The following is a 5,267-nucleotide window of genomic DNA, read 5'->3' on the forward strand; positions in this document are numbered from 1 at the left end:
CTAGCACAGGCCTAGGAGGTGCACTCCGCGAGAGATACATCCGACGGTTGATGCGTGGTGCACCAGCAGTCCTAGATCGCCAGCCCGCTCCTGTCTCACCCTTGCGGAGGAGCACCTCGCCCTCGACCCCGGCCCCTGCCTCTACCGCGACCCCGCCCTCCGCCAGGAGTGCCAGGATCTCCGCCATCAGTCGCACCCAGGGCTACAGACGCAGCAGACGCAGGGGCTGAGCCCTCGCTCGTTGTCTGTCCCTGAGCAGGACGGGCCAATATCTTTGGCGGGGCCGCATCGCGCTGCAGGATCCCGGTCGGGACGCCGCCACCGCGGGGACCACGCTCGCGTTTTTCCTCCTTCTGCCTGGGCGCAGGAGGCGCTTCCGCGACAACTGTGGAGCTGGTCGTCGATGCCACGGCACCATCCTTGTCCTTGTCCTTGTCTTTGTCGCGTTCGCGACGCGACTTGCGCTCGACGCCCGCCCCGCTAAGCGCAGCCTCGAACTGTCGCGAGGCGATGCTAAGAACTGGGCATGCGCAACGCATGGGAATCCCGGCATAGTCCTCAGCAGCAAAGGGAGCGGCGGAGGCAGGTGCCGGGGCAGCAGCCGACCCACTCGTCGACGCGCTCGACGACACTGAAGGTCCAGACGCGGTCCCCTTGCGCTCCCGAGGCGCCTTCGGTGGCTTCGATGCGCCCTGCTTATTTGCGGATGTCGCGGCGGTGGCCTTGACGTCCTTGCTCGCGCCCGCCTGTGCTTGGCCCTGCTGCTGATGCGCCGCCGCTTTCGCCGCGGCCGCAGCCTTCTTCGCTCCCTTCTTGCTCGCAGCCGCACCATAACCTGCCGTCTTATCCTTTCTGGAATGGTGCAAACTCGACTATCGCGATGGACTCGTTGCCTATGGGAAGCGGTCAAGAATGACCTCAACACAGCATTCACCCATGGACCATACCATTCTTGTCCCTGAACAAATGCCCGTCATACTCCCTGCTGAATGTTGCGAGGATCTCCTCATCCCTGAATGCGATATATGCGCGCGACGGGATGTTCTCCTTGTTCAACCTGCCGGCATGACCCCTCGCCCCTCAGTCATCCATCGCGCCCTGCCTCCAGACATGCGACGCACCGTGTCTTGAACTTTCCTTGGTAGTATGCCTTCCACGTAACAGTCTCGTGCGTGACCCGTTTTCCAACGCTCTGCCAGAAGATGTCCTCAGGGAGGTTGGGCGGCAGCCGACGGACCACGGTCTTGAGGCGTTCGGTCTGCGACTTCTGACCTCCGCTAAAGGACTTAGATTTCTTGTTTTTCTCTTTATCCTTCCCTTTGACCTTGGAAGGTCTAGCCGTGTCGATCGTGGACAAAGGAGGTTGTCACATTGGCAGGGAGTATGGACTGTGGTGGTATCGGTGCAAGAGTAAGAAGCGCCTTCTTCGGCAGTCTCCGAGGGTCCCAAGCAGGAGCAGCTCCCGGCGAGATACATTATAGAGTCCTTTCGCAGGCGATTTGGCACAGGAGAAGTAGGCGGACGTGGTATATGCGCAGGCACGAAGTATCAAAGAAATGTGTGTTGTACGATCTTGAATGTCCAAATGCCATTTGTGTTGGAATCCTGGCGTCAAGATGGCGAGCTCGCGGAACGAGCGCCACAGGTCCCGCCCCCCGACGGATACCCGCGCCCTTATCTACCCCTATTCTACTGTGTATATAAGGTCTATTGTATGTACTATGTACGGCACACGTTTGCACCGGCCAAACGCGAATCCCATTTGTGCCCGCTTGCCCTCGAACTTCTTCAATTTGCTCGTCTGCGTTGCTCACCATCAGCAAAAATGTCGAATCATTGTAATGTGGGTTGTATTGGCAATATAAGGAGTGTCTATATCAGCTTTCATTGTAACACTAGCCTTGACAATATAGGTGGTCTATTGGCATTAGATATGAGAGCTTAATATTTGGGATCACTGTAGTACATAGCGTCGTCATTGTAACTCCTAAGATTGCACTGGAACACATAGGCATGACCGGCCAGGAATTATCATGTGAGTAGGGTGTTCCAGTGCCATTAGCATTGTATACCTGGTCAAGTAGTGCTTTGGCTGTTGGAATCTGTAGAATTCACACTCTAGTATCGGTTGGATGGTGTAGTGGTAACACCTCCCAGCGCATATGGGATGACCCGGGTTCAATCCTGGGTCTGACCAACCAACATGATAAACTCGGGGCTGTGAAGACAAGGATCAGACCCGACTAGAGTCGAAGCAAGATCTTCAGTCAGTAAGGAAAGACTATATTGCAGTAACCAACTGTACCTAGAGTCGAAGCAAGACTACAAAGGTTAAGTAAGTAACTACAAGTTAGAGGTAAAGGTAATGAAGTACTCACTCTTCAGTCAGTAAGGAAAGACTGAAGAGGGAGGGCGCAATCTGAAGTCCTTATATACTACAGAGAAGTGTCCATGACTAATCAAAGAGTGGTTAGTCACATGTACCATAGTGCGATGAATAATACAATGACGAAAGAATTGCGACGTATCGCACCATAGGATGAGTAAGAGATGAGTAAGGCATAGACCTGTCTAGACCGTTCTGGAGTAGTACGGATTGTCCTAGACAGTACTAGAAGAGACCGGAAGCATAGCTATAGTACACGAGCAAAGAGTCCCAAATATGGTAACATACTACATAAGCAACTACAGCTAAGCGCTAGGAGACGCATAGCCTCGTGTAGTCCGGACCGGATAAGTCCAAGTTCAACATTGGCAATGCGGGTCTGTAGCGAACACACCGCCGACACGGTAACACACGGATATATATGCGAAAAATTGTATTGAATTACGTTAACTACAACATGATAAGCTCATGGGAGTGTCTTCCCGATGACCTCGCGCCACACGCCCTTGGTCTCACTGACGACCCATTTGACACTCTCCTCCGCCTTCTTCGCTGTCTCAATCTACGTGCTCAGGTACCGGTAGGGTCGAGGGGAGCACAGAGCAGAACAGCTGGGGGGGAAGCGATGCCCAGACTTCGGCCATCTCGGACATTGCAGCGGGACTTTGGGAGCAGGATACGGTGAGACAAGAAGACTGGAGGGACGAAGAGATGAGACATACGTGGGGGCGCCAGCCGATGCTGATTGAGGAATATATAGAGCCGAGGAGAGCCACTGGAGTCAACCGTGGCTAAAGACGAGGGACAGGCTCATCTCAGCGCAGCACGTAATACACCTTTCCACACATATGCAGGGTATCAGCATAGTTGTCCTTGCCAAGTAGCACAAAGTAAGCACACACCTGTCGCGTGGCCTAGCTCAATGCATCCGATCTACTGCATATATGCTACAAAAAGGGATGTCAGCAACGGTGAACAGACATACATCCAAGACACCGGACAGAAAGATGTGAAGGCTACATGGGGCGACAGCGTAGGGAAAACGGATCAGATCCTCAACTCACCTCTCATATATCCGCTTAACTTGAGGACGAGACACATAGACATCTCCTGCCCCGCATCTCTCCTACCACTCTCACCACATCACGCACCCCTAAAGACGTCTGGGGACATATTGAGGCCGAGTTCGCGCACAGTGTAGCTCAGGGACGTGACCGCCACCTTCTCCGTAGCGGGGTTGTTGCCCACTGGATTGTCAGAGACGACTTTGGGAGCGAGTGCTTACCTCTCAGGGCTGCTATCTCACTTCAGGCTCACTGTCCCGCTCAATCTGAGACTGCCCTCCGTTGAATGCGGTGGCCTCAGTAGCTGAGGGCGGGTGTAGCCAGGATTTTCTGCCTCGTCAAAGCCATACCTGAAAGAAGATGGGCTGAACGACCGCACATTGACCGAAAACACGTCCGCAGATGGGCCTGGTATCGACGTCGAAGGAGAGAGCACCGGTAGGGAACCTGCAGACGGCGAAGGAGAGTGGTTCGTCGAACAAGAAGAAGCAGCCTGGGCCGATGTTGTGGGGCGACCTTGTTCAAGTACCATACGGTGCGTCAGCGGTGACAGTATCGGCCCAGTCAGTCTTTGAGCATGTTGATGATGGGAGAGGAGAGGAGGGAGGCGATGACTGATCTGTGCATGCGCACGGGCTTTTGAGAAGAAAAGACAAGGTGATTGACAGGTCATGACTTATGACCTCATGCATGCCAAACGTCCCCCCGTATTGAGACTGGCCACGATCTGCAGCCGTAACCCTAACCCAAGGCTCTTCTGCTCACAAGCGTCGGACACTGATTGTGCGGTGGACTTGTGAGTGACCATGGACTTGGTCGATATTGTCAACCGTACGGACGTGGTACAAGCTGTTGGACGGTCGATGAAGATGCACACGTCTTCCGTGTTCTCCCCACACTACTTGGCGTTAGTTCAGAACGCGCTGTCTTGTATGCGGGGGACTTCTCGCTTGCTATTGTATTGGACTCAGCTCGAGGGGAACCCGCGTTCTGGAAGTAGAAGGGCCTGCACCACCGTTGATGCAGTCCTTCCGGATGCTCGTGGTAGAAAGGCTACTTCGAGGCATTGGGCTTGGACTGGTATACAAGAGACACTTTGCTCGTTCCGAGCCCAGAAGGCTGACACGTGAAATGGAAGGGGCGGAACTGACCTTTACATCCAGCCCACGACTTATCGGTGAGAGCGATGCACAACAAGCAACGGTGGTAGTGGTGACGCGCGAGATGATGGACATCAGGAAAACGTCACGGACTTGGACCCATACTTGGGCCCAAGTTTATGTACTTGGACTCAAGTCCGTGTACTTGGCCTCAAGTCTGTGTACTTGGCCTCAAGTCCATGTACTTGGTCCCAAGTACACGGACTTGACCCAAGTCTATATACTTGGGGTACTTGGGGTACTTGGGCCACAACTTGGACTTTACATGTTGACTTCAGTATACTCAGGCCTCAATTTGAGCAATTGGTGTTCTATCAGTCACACATCTTGTATACTTCTTATGTAATAATATCTATCATAGACATCCATACACTAGTTGTAAACCAGTCTGTTTTAAGGCTGTAGAAGCAGCTTTATAGTCTATTAGAAGAAGGGCAATAACCTGTGATAGAAGACTTTAAGTTGTTACAATGTGCTTGTTTCAGTAGTGATACAGAGGTACAATATCCAGATAATGCTCAAGAATAGTGGTATCAGTGGCGGATGTCCAAGTTCTGCTATGGTACAGGAGAGGATGGTGAAGAATTTCTCGGAGTCCAGCAAAGAGCGCTATATATCGCTGCTATTCTGTGCTATAGTGTGAGCTTCTGTAGTGTA

At 53.0% G+C, this 5,267-nt stretch overlaps 1 protein-coding gene and 1 non-coding gene across 2 annotated transcripts in view; one reads left to right on the forward strand and one right to left on the reverse strand.

Moving 5' to 3' along the window:
* The window catches only part of DICSQDRAFT_136334 (uncharacterized protein), a 27,929-nt gene that overhangs the window by 1,510 nt on the left and 21,152 nt on the right, over positions 1–5,267 (reverse strand). The gene's annotated exons all lie outside the window — the stretch shown is intronic.
* DICSQDRAFT_t80 lies at positions 2,127–2,197 on the forward strand. The gene has a single exon. It is a non-coding gene; the product is annotated as a tRNA-Cys (tRNA).

The sequence above is a fragment of the Dichomitus squalens genome (genome assembly GCF_000275845.1).
Source record: "Dichomitus squalens LYAD-421 SS1 unplaced genomic scaffold DICSQscaffold_12, whole genome shotgun sequence".
In the NCBI taxonomy this organism is placed as follows: domain Eukaryota; kingdom Fungi; phylum Basidiomycota; class Agaricomycetes; order Polyporales; family Polyporaceae; genus Dichomitus; species Dichomitus squalens.